General features: G+C 38.3%; 1 long non-coding RNA gene across 1 annotated transcript; it reads right to left on the reverse strand.

Annotated features, from left to right (window-relative positions):
• Nucleotides 1–7,033: 7,033 nt before the first annotated feature.
• Nucleotides 7,034–14,115, reverse strand: LOC135156381 (uncharacterized). The gene is made up of 3 exons (XR_010295509.1): nucleotides 14,034–14,115; nucleotides 8,479–8,598; nucleotides 7,034–8,120 (listed from the first exon to the last, which is right to left on the reverse strand). It is a non-coding gene; the product is annotated as an uncharacterized LOC135156381 (long non-coding RNA).
• Between the last annotated feature and the right edge of the window lie 1,090 nt (nucleotides 14,116–15,205).

A 15,205-nucleotide genomic window follows, 5' to 3' on the forward strand; every position in this document is an offset into this window, starting at 1 on the left:
CCATTGTCCCGCATGTCACGGATGTGCCTTTCTGTGTGACGATCTACAGTATAAAGTTTTTTTTTTTTAAGACTTAATACATTTCATGATTTGACAAAGTTTATTGGCTTAAGCAATTCGAGATCAACTACTTTCGCTTGTCTTTAACCTCCACCTAGGTTTTATGAGTTTGCGCACTTTTAATATGACCTAAGCATACTAATTGTACGAGCGCACATTGGGAAATAAATGTGCTAATTTCAGTGAGGCGGGAGTTTAATAATTCCCTCCACTTTTTGTGAGTTTGGGCCATAAACTTGCGTTTCAAGTTCCACAATATTCATGTTGATGCAGTTCTGATAAGATCTCCTGCCGGGGCATATAGACGTCCATCCTCACTCTTTGAGCAAAAAGACCGCCAAAACGACATCAATTTGTTTAGCTTTTCAGCGGGGACTGTTCTCCGGAAGTGCGCCACTGAAGTAAAGAAATCGGCAAGTTTATCACGAATTAGGATTTTTCTTCAAATAGGTCAGTGAGATCCCACTTGATATTTATCTTTCTTACATCGGTCGTATAACCCCTTTGCTTTACAAACGTGATAACCTTGTCGTCAGTTGGTTCCTTATGAGTACCGTGACTTGCAGGGAGCCATGTATTTCGGAGTTGAGTCTCTCTCATCAGTGTTGTTTCTGGAAAGAGGAAATGACAACACGAATTAGAACATGGGAACAAAAAATGATGGACTACCTCACATTTTAAAACTCCTCTTCTACAAATCGTCTGGCCGGTAATAAATACGCAGCAGTCAATAAATTTACATTATTCTTGTGTAAGACTATCATTTAACATGCCAACATTTAAGCCCCCGTCACACTTATTCGGAATCAAGCAGAACCAGCCGGAATGAAAATTTTTCTAAATTTGATCCACATTTGGGAGGGAATTTCGATTTGATCTAAATTTGTAAAAATGCTGTTCGATGACCTCGATGCTCCTCAGTGCTGACTGACGTTGCAGCAACAGCGAGACGTGCTTTTATGCGATTCGATTCTCCCATGAATACGATCGGAATGTTTCGAATGTTGTTGAAATGTAGTCAGAATATTTGGAATGTAGTCAGAGTGCTGTTGGACTGCACTTTGAATGCCGTTCGATATTTTTCCAGTTCGAATGAACCTCGAAAGTTTTGAGCATAAGCAAAACATTCGGACCGGACACAAGAATGGACCCGAATATTTGGAATGCACTGAGAATGCAGTCAGAATTTGTAGGATGCACTTCGAATATCCAGGAATGTGCCAAAAATTTTCATTCCGACGGCATTCTGGCTCATTCCGTCTCTAGTGTGACTAGGGTATAAGACAGTGGCAGGGGCCGCGGAATGGGGAGGTACAAAAACGTAACAAAAAATGACCATCTGATTGCGATATTTGCATGGTCAGCCCTCCAAACCTTCCACTTCCAAAACCGTTCGGCAGTCACTGAATGGAATGACTTTTAAATTCTTTTCAATGGGTGATTCTTTGTGAAATTAACATGTAATTGTTAAATATGTATTTAGCGCCCTCTCTCATCAATACCTTTATATTATTTTGACAGAAGTAGCCTTTGGCCAGTTGTCTTAAAATCTGGAGATTAGACATCAGGAACCTTCTGACAAAGATTAAAATTATTAATTTTATTTAAGCAATTCCATGCTTGAGAAGTGATTTATATGGTTTAGGATATACAATGCGTCCCAGAAAAAAATGAAACCGAGATTCAGCGATGATTTATCATAACTTTATTATAAATACAATAGACAAATAGAACTACCAATGTAAAGCTTAGAATCTCCTTTTTCATCTGAAATTACTTAGATTATTCCTCATTCACGCATGAGTGAGCAAAAATAATTTGAAGAAAGGATACAAAAAACTAATTTGGCGGGCAGTATCTGAATTTCAAAAATAAAATCTCATGCCTTAAAAGTTCAATATCTGCTCTTTTATTTGATACCTTAAATCACAGAAAATGGTCAAGAGGTAAAAAGTTCTGTTCCCTCGAAACAATTCTTGTATTTCAATAATTTCATTAAATAAACGCGTTTTCTCCGGTTTCCCACAGAAGCTATCTCATGGTTAACAAAACGGAGTGTCGAGTGAGACTAAACGGTAGCCTGTAAAACCTCTTCATTTCATGAAATTATTGAAATTCAAGCCTTATTTCAAATAACCAGAACTTTATTTTGCTGGTCTTTTTCTGTAATTGAGGTATCAAATTAAAGAGCAGATATTGAACTATTTGAAACCCAGATACAGCCCGCCAAATGACTTTTTGGTATCCCCTCTTCAATTTTTTTTTACTCACTTATGCGTGAATGAGAAATAATCTATAATTTCAGATGAAAGAAGAGATTCTAAGCTTTACAATAATAGGTCATTTGTCTAATATATTTGTGATTAAGTTATGATAAATCATTGATAAATCTCGGTTTCGTTTTTTTGTGTGGGACGCACTGTATATATATATATATATATATATATATATATATATATATATATATATATTGTCACGAAATGGGTTTTATTTCGTGTTTAGAAAGTTATTTTGGTTGATTTATAATGTTTTTGTCGTAGCTGGCGATATTCCATGCATGCTTCTACACTGATAATGACGTAGATAGGAACATGAAAGTTATGCATGTTTTAAACGGTTTTTGTGGAATAATTAATTACTGGAGATGTTTAGCTGATTAATTTGGTTATCACTAGCTTGAACTAAATAAATGCTTTAATTTGATATGTCATTCATGCATATCCGATTTCGGAGAGCAAAGTTATAGCTGAAGTATGCAGATTGATTTGGATTCGCTATCCAATAAATAAAGTTGGTGGATGCGATCGAAATGATTTATATGATCGTTCGCATGTCTTTCCACGAGGAAACCTAGGATGGACTTCTAGTTCTAGGCGACGACTGTGGTTAGATTTTCTTGTATGTTGGATCTTTTGCACGCCAGCAAGAGACTATACCAGGGCTTGCTCTTTTGGTAGTCTGGTTGGTCTGGAAGCGGACGGTTCGGAGTCTGGAGCAGACGGCTGGTGGTCCGGAGCTGACGGGTTGGTCTGAAGCGGATGGTTGCTGGTCTGAAGCAGAAGGTCGGAGGTCTGGAGCAGACAACGGGGAAAACTACAAGTAGAGCAGAGTCAGTGGGTGTGGTCGTGAGAGCCTGACTGCAGAAGGACCCATACATACCCTTACAAAAAATTCCTGTAGTACTCTGTGATATGTACTGCAGGAAGTATCGCAGGAAAGTACTGCAGGAATTACGTGCACGTAATTTGGGACGGTACTACAGAAATGTACAACAGGAGTACAACAGGTCCGTGTCCTGTGATACTTCCTGTGGTAATAACCGCATAAGTATGGCAGGAAGTATGACAGGACACGATCACCACAACCGCTACAACCGCTACCACACTACTACTAGTACTACAGGACAGTATCACAGGAATATCACAGGATAGTATCACATGATAGTATGACAGGACAGTATGACAGGACAGTACTACAGGAATTCCGCAGACCAGTATCACAGGGAAGTACTACAGGACAGTATCGCAGGACAGTACTACAGGAGTACCGCAGGCTTCTGGTACTGTGTCCTGTAGTACTGTCCTGTGATACTGGTCTGGTATTCCTGTAGTACTGTGCTGTGATACTATCCTGTGGTGATAAATAGTATCACAGGACAGTATGACAGGACAGTACTTTAGGAATTCCGCAGACCAGTATCACAGGAAAGTACTACAGAACAGTACTACAGGACAGTACTGCAGGAATACCGCAGGCTTCTGGTACTGTATCCAGTAGTACTGTCCTGTGATACTGGTCTGGTATTCCTGTAGTACTGTCCTGTGATACTGGTCTGGTATTCCTGTAGTACTGTCCTGTGATACTGGTCTGGTATTCCTGTAGTACTGTCCTGTGATACTGGTCTGGTATTCCTGTAGTACTGTCCTGTGATACTATCCTGTGGTGATAACTAGTATCACAGGACAGTATGACAGGACAGTATGACAGGACAGTACTTTAGGAATTCCGCAGACCAGTATCACAGGAAAGTACTACAGAACAGTACTACAGGACAGTACTGCAGGAATACAAAGAGACCTTACCGCAGGACAATTCCTGCAGTACTGTCCTGTGGTATTCCTGTGATACTGTTCTTTGATATCTTCTGTGGCATTATTGGTCTCATCCTGCAGCCTTCTTGTGATACTTTACTGTGGTAATCCTGCAGGGGTATTCTTGTTGATTTCCTGTGACAATCCTATGGTATTGTCCTGTAGTAGTCTGTGCGATTTTCTCACGACACCGTCCTGCACTGGTTTGTTAGGCGTAGTAGTTTGTAAGAATTTCCTTTGATCCAGCACAACAACTTTGACATCTTGACTAATGAAAAGAGGGGTGAAAAAACCCACAAATTTGCAAAGACGTTAAAAGCATATTCACATACCTTTATTATGTATGAGTTGTACTATGCACAGTATAGAACATCTTTGATATCATAAATGACTGCTAGAATAATGCAGTAACATTTCATCTTTAGGATAATACATGTACAAAGATTTATATCCACCAACATTGAGATGCCACATGAACTACTTTCACTATTCATACATAAATATTTTTATCTTAAATCATAGAGTAGAATTTACTGAGCAAAATGCCGAAAATTTCATCAAAATCGGCTAACAAATAATAAAGTTATTGAAGTTTAAAGTTAAGCAATATTTTGTGAAAACAGTCGTCATGAATATTCATTAGGTGGGCTGATGACGTCACATCTCCACTTTCCGTTTTCTTAGGTTATTACATAAAATCATAATTTTTTCATTATTTCATACTTGTGTGAATAATATGTCTCCCTTATAATGAAATAAGTTGCAGCAATAAATATCTAATGCACTAGATCAGTTGTCAATCCAATTTTTCTAGTTCTTGGAGGAAAAAATTTGAATAAACCTAATTTCATATAATAAAATACAAAAGAACAAGTGGAGATGTGACATCATCAGTCCACCTAATGAATATTCATGACGACTGTTTTCACAAAATATTGTTAAACTTTAAAATTCAATAACTTTGTTATTTGTTATCCGATTTCGATGAAATTTTCAGCATTTTGCTCAGTGAATTCTACTCTATTTATTAAGCTATAAATACTTTCAGCCCGGACCACCCCTTTAAGTCCATGAATACTGAAAGATATTTTTGAATTAATTTCACATGATTTAGAATGTTCACCATAGGTTAGAAAAAATATGAACATAAGATTACTTTGCCAAAACGTAGATCAAATCTTTAGAGACATTAACCTTTTTGACATTGAATAGGCATATCATTGTTTTACACAGTCTTCTTGTCTAAGAATTGCTCCAACTACGTATTGAAGGGTTATATATGAATGTAAGCATGAGCCCATCATAAACACGAAATTGCGGCATGTAATTTGATTTGCTACATGTCATAATTGATAACTAAATGACGTTCAATACTTGATGTTGCTACATAAAATAATTAAGGTCATGTGGCAACGTGAATTCATACCTACTCGAGTCATTTAGTAATTTCAATTAGTATATGACCTAATTAATTATGACATATAGCTCAAAATTGACTTGAATAATTATGACCAATTTGATTGACCTCAATTATTTGAAGTAGCAACATCAATTATTTAACATAAGCACTCTCAATCGACGTGGAGTAACTCTTCTTTAGGTCATGTTACTATTCGAATTGGAACATGTCATTGTTTAGGTCATGCAGCAATTCAAATTACTTGCTCAAGTAAACAATTACAATTGTAATATCACGCAAAATGAATTAGCTGTACATGACATAATTCTGTTTTTTTGATGGGCTTATGCTTCCATATATTAAGTAAATAGCTTTAATTCTTAATGATTATCCAAAAATTCATATACATAAAATAAACCAATATGAAGAGCATCATATCCAAAGTGATCACCAGTTCACCCAATGTTACAGTACAAAAATAAAAGCTGATTTTCTTATGTACTTTCACACACGTTATACATGTGCACTGTATGTCACTTGACCCTGGCAGACAATAGAATTGACAAGCAGTGAGTCCTACATGTACATGTAGCTGCCTGGTTTGCATTATTTAATGTTATATGAATTTCAATCATGGCCATGTGCTGTTTATACACTAAATGGAGGGATCTTGTCATAATGTTATGTCAATTAAAAACTGAATAAAATCCCAATTATCCTGAATAGACTAGCCCCCTTGCAATGGACATTGTAATCTTGTTTTCTTTTACCTTTCATTATTTTTGAAAATTTTCATACAACTAGGGCTGGGACTAAAACCCGGGTACCCGGGTCCCGCCCGGAAGCCTCGGGTACCCGGGTAGAAAAATCAATACCCGATACCCGAAAATTGCTCACCAGTATAATGTACATGTATTTGATTTGTATTGCGTAGTGTAAGACATGATTGTAACTCATCACAAAAGTACACAAGCCTCATTTTGAATTTCACCAATTACCCTCTAAATATCCATAAATATACAAGTTTTCAAGTGATGATGATGTGACCGAGATCGTTCAATCATCGCCATGTTTCTTTTGCAGCGCAGTGACGTCATCCAGCCACTGCGACGCAAACCAATTTATGAATGAAAATATAGTAAACATGCGCATTGCAAGCCTCAGCCCCACGCAGTATTCCGTCAAAACAAGTCTGCAATACTCTGTCACCTCATACCAAAATCGACCTACGAAGCGCCAGCCAATCACGTTCTTGTTACCATTTTTAGTTCATCATAAACCGAAAATGGGAACACGATCGTGATTGGCTGGCGCATTTGACGCTCCGAAACCTGGAAATCAATTGACTTTGTTCACGTAGCGGTACAAACTCACGAACACGATGTAATATCGACGCTACTTCGTAAGATTTTGACGGAAAAGCAAGAAGTAATACAAATTTGCTTACCTGTGCAGTATCGGTGAGAAAACCTTTCATAATTCATATGAAATATAGGAAAGTGGAATTCTAGGTCGATTTTGGTACGAGGTGACAGAGTATTGAAACTTGTTTCGATGGAATACTGCGTGGGGCACTGGAGGCTTGCAATGCGCATGCTTACTATATTTTCATTCATAAATTGGCTTGCATCGCATTGGCTTGATGACGTCACCTATGGGGTTTTTCCACCAGTCATATTTCAAGTGACATGATTTTCGGGTACCCGCCCGAAAATTACCACGGGTACCCGAAGAGAAAAAACCCGAAAGTCCCAGGCCTACATACAACTCTTTGTTTTTTTTTATACTTTATCAAAGCTTTTATGATTATAAATGTAATTAAATAATTTGACTTTAATCTTGATAAATGTATATTACTGGTATACTAATTGTGAATTTTTAGCAAGAAACAGTATTTGTGTTGGATTAATACATAAAAATGTTGCGAAATTTCGGAACAGCGTACCCAGGCATCACAAATTTGGTCTCAAAAGATGTGCAAGACTTGAAAGTAAAAAGGCAGCTAACAGCCTCCCAGTTATTAACCCTTAGTTAAATTGGACCAATTTGACCCCCCCCCCCCTTCCAAAAATTTTGCGACCATGCTGTCGCACAATTTTTTTTAAACATGCCTCTTTCTAGTCTTGTGCATCTTTTGAGACCAATCTTGTGTCACCCGGTACGTGGTTCTGTAATAACGTGACATTATGTAAGTACATGTCATACCAAAAATTGCTCAAAAACGTGATTTTGTGTACAAAGTCAATGCAATAAAGGAAAAAGTATGATTTTGTATTCTAATTACGCATAAATTAGTATTATCACTTAATAACAATTTGCGTGAAATAATTTACAATTTAATTTTGTAAATTATGCCCTAGACAACCCATGTGCCAATGTTAGACGCGATTGTGCGGTCGAGATCTCAAGGGAGGGGGGCCCTGGAACCCCCCCCCCCTCCCCCCCTTCCCCGGCCATATCAACTCCCAAAATACCCTGGCCTTAGTTGACTTTCTGGCTCCTCTTGAGTAGTCACCATTCATTGGACAGCTTGTTTTTATCCACGTCTGTATAGCACGAGGCAGCTTAATCTGTAGAAAAAAAACACACGTACCATTACGATAACATGAACAACATAAAAATACAAGAAATAAGGTGTTTTGCCACCATCTAGATCTCTTTTCACAAGTACATACCTATCGGATCATGAGGTCCTTGCGGCTATCTCTCTTAGCATATTCTTGCTTATAAAGCAAACTAAGCCGAAGAGTGACAAACAATTTATAATGCAAACAAATTGTCATAAGCACATATTGAAACTCTTTAATAAAAAAATGAAGAATAAATCTACATCTTCTAACAAGGATTACACTGTATGCCACTGCATGAATACAATCTGCTTAATTTTGCAATTATAATATCTACTGAAGTGAATGCCTACATAATCACCTTTTATGAACTCCAACCGTGTCTTGTACATGAACATGGCCTTTTCTGTGTACACCTGTAGTATCTTTCCCACATAATGCTGGACTTGCTGCTCGATCATCCAGAGATCCCTCTTTGAATCTTTAATGAAATGAAATGAATTTGAGTGATATAGTAAAATTTTATTTGCAGATTAATAAAAATACATGATGATAAAACTTCTTCATTTCCATATTTCAGTGTTACAATTCAGGTGCAAAGAGTCATATTCTTTAATAATATTCAACATAAAATCAATGAAAACTAGTGCTGTTGTCGATAGGCCTCATATCGACATTGATGTCGACATACGAAGGATTTTCAAAATTCCGACATGTCGACATGCACGCACCCACATCGACATGTAAACATAAAATAAAAAGGGGTCTAGCCTACAGTCAAGAGTGTAAAGATTAGCTGAAAAGTTAGAAGCATTTATCCACAGTAATTGGCACGATTAAAAGGTTTATTCAGCTTAGCAGCGCATTAAATGAAAAAAGAATACCTGCGAGCTGTGCGGCAGTAGAAATACGTCAGTGCAGGCCGGCCTGCCCGATCGAGCCGCCCTCGATATCCCGCTATAGCGAGCGTAGCGAGAGTAGCATTCACCGTACCCACCCACGGAAATATCTACCCATCGCGCGCTATTCACCGTGCTTGATAATACGTTGCTCCTCAATGCATTACTTTTCACATAAACGTGAGCAGCAGCGAACACGTGTTTTTGTCAAAGTTGTGACCGCCGCAATTGAGCGCTTACTTCATATCACGAAGTCACAGAAAACTTCCCTTCATTCGTTTGGAGATCGTTGCACGGATCGCCGCGGAAGTGATACTGAAATTATCGGTCGATTTTCATTATTTTTCATTGTCAAATTGAGGAGCTTGCGTTTGCAGCACATGGTACCAGCGTATACTACGCAATGATCACTGTTGTAATAGGTGATTCTCAAATTGGCTACGAGTGTTATTGCGCAATGCTTTCGAGACCGGATCGTGGTACAAAAACTTGATTCTCCAGAAAAAAAATGTGGATTAAATCAGTGATTTTGGAAGTGAATTCACTCCAGCTTGGTAAAAAATATGTTTTCCCGAACTGAGCCTGTATTATATAGATCTAGTGTGGGGATATCACTCGTGTCAAGGTGAATATATTTGATTGAGAGTGTTGTTCCACGATCGAATGCTTTTTTTATGTTAGGGAGCCCAGGCTAAATTACGGTCCCTTTTTCATGTCGACATTGTCGATGTCGGGATTAATTTTTAAGCGACATGTAGACATGGATTTTTGTTCCCGACAACAGCACTAATGAAAACATTAAAAGTAGAGGAGCATTTTAACCTTACTCACAGTCTGTTATTGTCGCTAAAGTCTTTACAATAAGAAGATTGGACACTTTGCCGACATCGCGTAATGCTTTGCATCGATTTACATGTATAATAGTCTTTGTGCCTGATCTTTTCTATGTAGTGTCTTTAATATGTAGATAAAACATGCGTCCTTTAGCTAATTAGACGAACAATTTTGGAAATTAAAGACGGATCCATATTTTATCAACCGGAAGAGAAATTAGTGCTTAAATGAAGCTATTTGAGGGATATTGATGATATTTAGGGTGAATTGACTTCACATCTTTTCGTAAGTTTGTCATGTTCATAGAAGGCCGGACTTGATTTTATAGAAACCTCTTTTAAATTTGTGGGATCGCCTACCTCGAGTGAAGTTCGTGCAGGCTCCACTCCACTTCACTATTGCTACACTACGCTTCACCTACCCAAACTTTGAGACCGTGAACTGGATCTGATATTCCGAGTGACAATATTTGGAAAAGCGGCGCTAATGCAGTTTCGCACCGGCCGATTACCAGCATACCTCATCACCAATATCTGTTCCAAATGTCATGACAAGTCTCGCAGTCATATTTCGATGTCAATATACCTACTGCTTTTCAAAATATCCTGATCGGGAACGGCTGTATTTCGGCTTCGATCTTGACCTTGTTGATCTAATCCGTAGACATCGCTTCGCAGATCGCTTGGATTTGCCATCGCTGTAATGTTAATATGGACTGAATTTAGCAACCAAATAATGTGAGCAAAGCGGTGTTTGACTGAGGATTCGATGTCTTCGAGATCGCAGTCAAAATACAGCCGTTACCCTTCACAATATTTGGGAAAGCAGTGGGTATATTGATATCGAAATGTGAACCAAGAGACTTATCATGACATCTGGGAACAAGTATTGGTGATGAGGTATGCTGGTAATCGGCAGATGCGAAACTGTATTAGCGCCGGAAAAGCAGTGGGTATATTGACGACGAAATGTGACTGAGAGACTTGTCATGACTAGCCTGGAGGCATCTGGGGAGTAAAATTATTTCTACTATACGTAGGCTTAGCACATAAATATTTATTGGCTAATGCAAGTATTTTATAATTCATGATTATCATCGGCCGAAGTTTTTTTTTTTAATTGGCACTGCTCATGATATCGTCGCCCTCTCTTATACGTCTTTTAACTAGGCTACAAACAAAGAAGGAAATATGGCGACAAGATCATCGGTGAGTATCTGCTCATCTTCTCACATGATTTTTCTTAATATTTGTATTATTTTTCGTGTAAAAAACTTTATAAGTGCCTAATGGGGGGAAATGAACTACTTCTTTTCCATTTACAAAATTGTGTGATAAGCAAGTTAAATAAATCAAATATTTTGGAGCAACATTGTTTTTTCAAAAAACTCTCCTTCGTGTGGCCCAATGCCTTGCCAGGCATCATGGGGAGTAAGCCTACATATACATGTAGTAGAAATAATTTTACTCCCAGACACCTCCAGGCTAGTCATGACAAGACATGATTTGGGACCAAGTATTGCTAGCCTATTGGTGATGAGGTATGCTAGCACTGTAATCGGCGGGTGCGAAACTGCATTAGCGCCCCCGATCTTGCCTTTCTTGAAATGGTTAGCGGACAAGTAGCTTACTATCTTTGATTTAGTCAAGAAGTTAGACTTACGACGGTGTTGAAAAACGGGCCCCTGACTAGCCTGGAGGCGTTTGGGGAGTGAAAGTAATATACTGTACGTATGGTCACTCCCCTAACGCCTGGCATTTTTACTTATAGGCTCCCACACACCAAAGAAAAATGCAACTATAAAAATGCGCCAAACTGCTAGTTATGTTTAGATTCTAGTTTTAACACTTCTGTACATGGGTAAAAATATTGGTTGGCAACGTTTGGCAAAAAATGGATAGTTATGGTTACAAAATGATGCCAGAATTATATGAATTAATAAAAGTAGAAGAGAGTTTACTTACACTTGTTGACATCGCCATCTTTGTAAATGCAACCTAGTTACGTGATGCGTATAGAGGGCGGCAAAATCATGAGCGGTGCTAGATTAAAAAGTGCTAAAATGTCCCGCTTCTAGTGCTGTTGTCTGAAACAAAAATCAATGTCGACATGTCGCTTAAAAATTAATCCCGACATCAACAATGTCGACATGAAAAGGGGACCGTAATTTAGCCTAGGCTCCCTAACATAAAAAAAGCATTCGATCGTGGAACAACACTCTCAATCAAATGTATTCACCTTGACACGAGTGATATCCCTAGATCTATATAATACAGGCTCAGTTCGGGAAAACATATTTTTTACCAAGCTGGAGTGAATTCACTTCCAAAATAACCGATTTAATCCACATTTTTTGTACCACGATCCGGTCTCGAAAACATTGCGCAATAACACTCGGAGTCAATTTGGGAATCACCAATTACAACAGTGATCATTGCGTATTATACGCTGGTACACATGTGCTGCAAACGCAAGCTCCTCAAATTGACAATAAAAAATAATGAAAATCGACCGATAATTTCAGTATCACTTCCGCGGCGATCCGTGCAACGATCTCCAAACAAATGAAGGGAAGTTTTCTGTGACTTCGTGATATGAAGTAAGCGCTGAATTGCGGCGGTCACAACTTTGACTAAAACACGTGTTTGCTGCTGCTCACGTTTATGTGAAAAGTAATGCATTTAGGAGCAACGTATTATCAAGCACGGTGAATAGCGCGCGATGGATGGGTACGGTGAATGCTACTACGCTACGCTCAGCTCGCTATAGCGCTAGATATAGATCTAGAGCGAGTCGGGATCGAGGGCGGCCGGCTCGATCGGGCAGGCAGGCCCCACACTGACGTATCTCTGCTGCTGCACAGCTCGCAGGTATTCTTTTTTCGTTTAATGCGCTGCTAAGCTGAATAAACCTTTTAATCGCGCCAATTACTGTGGACAAATGCTTCTAACTTCTCAGCTAATCTTTACACTCTTGACTTTAGGCTAGACCCCTTTTTATTTTATATTTACATGTCGATGTGGGTGCGTGCATGTCGACATGTCGGAATTTTGAAAATCCTTCGTATGTCGACATCAATGTCGATATGAGGCCTATCGACAACAGCACTACCCGCTTCAATCACTGAACTAGAAATACGTGGAAGTCGTGTACACCCAAGCAAAACATTGCCAGCGAACTCGATAAGTGACCGCCGCCATTTTGCTAGGTCAATTGTTCGAGAATGCGCCGTAGAAGGCAAGATGCAATATGTTTTCTCTTTGTATTTCTAGTTCAGTGGTTGGACATTTTAGCACTTTTTAATCTAGCACCGCTCATGATTTTGCCGCCCTCTATACGCGTTACGTAACTAGGTTGCATTTACAAAGGATCAAAGATGGCGATGTCAACCAGTGGAAGTAAACTAAACTCTCTTCTACTTTAATTAATTCATATAATTCTGGCATCATTTTGTAACCATAACTATCCTTTTTTGCCAAACGTTGCCAACCAATATTTTTACCCATGTACAGAAGTGTTAAAACTGGAATCTAAAGTTTTTAACTAGCAGTTTGGCGAATTTTTATACAATATAGGCCTAGTTTTTCCTTTTGCATTTTCCTTTGGTGTGTGGGAGCCTATACCGTATATAAGTACAAACGCCAGGCGTTAGGGGAGTGACCATACGTACAGTAGGATGGGGGGTGGGGTGTCCGGACACTTAATATTTTTGAAGCCTTCTGTTTTGTCTTTGGATTACACTAAAAATACGAATTCAATAGTTGTAATCATCTTCTGTTTTGTTCTCTATAATATTACCTAACATTTCGTACTAAACATTTTATGAAACTTTGCTTGTAAATTTTTCCAAATGACTTTCTAAAACTGATCGTCCGGACACACAACCTGTCCGGACACACAACAACTGGGTAGGCCTATATATTACTTTCACTCCCCAAACGCCTCCAGGCCACCCCTGTCCCTGACCTGGCTACAATCATGACGATACAAACATCCTCACCGCCGCCATCAATACTAGCCAGCCGTCGCGTTGGCCGTCCCCGGCCGCGCACACCGCAGATCAGCCCCCACCCGTTAAGCGATCGGGAACAACGGCAGTGCAGTGGCCGTACGGTAATGATTAAAAAGTCGAAGAAATTTAAGTGCATGCCGCGCCAAACTACGAAAAATGGATCTAACTTACTGTTTAGCCTGTTGTGTGAATGTCTTAAGAAGTCGTTGTCCGAATCTGATCCATATTCTGTTAGTTTTTTGTTGAAATATTGACGGCCTTCTTCATCAAGCTTCAGGTTCAGCTGAGCAGTTACGAACGTTTTTTTTTTTTCAAATGGCGGAACCGGAAACACGTAAGGTATATACGCGTGCAAATTACTAGTTAGCCGCAGTCCGTGCGTTTGTACGGGGAGGGGGGGGGGGGTCTTACTTTTTACTTGGCAACCAGACAATTTGACTATTTTCGCCGTCATATATATCATATTATTAACGTAAAGTAATTAAATAAAGTAAAATTCAAATATCTATTTCTTCTTCCTTTCTTTTTCTTTTCTATGTCTTTTAATTTTTTCTTTCTCTTTATTAATTCTTTTTTTTTTAATATAAGGATAGGATTTAAAAACATGTCTCACAATTTAACCAGGGCTTTTACTGAAAATATGTTATATAGGCGGGTATATAGGCCTACTAGTATGCAAGTAGGATGACAAAGAAAGCAATGAGGAAAATCACAGCTCCAATCCTATGTATTTTTCATTTTATTTATTTTCAAAAACACACATTTTATCCTTTCTTGCGATCGAAGGAAAGATCCCTTTATAAGGTTCAAGTAGTAAAAGAAAATAATCTTAGATCAAGTGCCGGCAGGGTATTTTGATAACGGCCAGTGGAGGAGCAAGACAAGCAAATATAAAGATACCATTTTGAAGCGAAACATAAGAAAAGATAATAACTTTGCCAACGAGGTAAAAAAATAATATGACATCGGTCGTGACACTTTAAGGATGGAAAATAGTTTGAAAATATATAGATACAAACTTCATACAAATTAGAAAAAAGAAGCAAAATAAACTGCCATCATATGTGAACAGAGATACAAGATTGTTCTTGCAATTAAAAAACATATTTACAAACTATGTATAGCCTCGCATCATAAAAATAGATTGAAAATATACAAATTTATTTGATTTAAAAAGAAATAGATATAAACCAGCCTGGCTAACATATTGCAAGGTTGCAAAGATATAAACCGGGGATATAAAGCAAAAAAAAAAATAGGCCTTAAAATGGAAATTAAATATCCTATTTTTAGTTTATCCTATTCCACCTGTAAAATAGAAAAAAATATTGTGAATAGGAGAA

The sequence above is a fragment of the Lytechinus pictus genome, chromosome 13, assembly GCF_037042905.1.
Source record: "Lytechinus pictus isolate F3 Inbred chromosome 13, Lp3.0, whole genome shotgun sequence".
Lineage (NCBI taxonomy): Eukaryota > Metazoa > Echinodermata > Echinoidea > Temnopleuroida > Toxopneustidae > Lytechinus > Lytechinus pictus.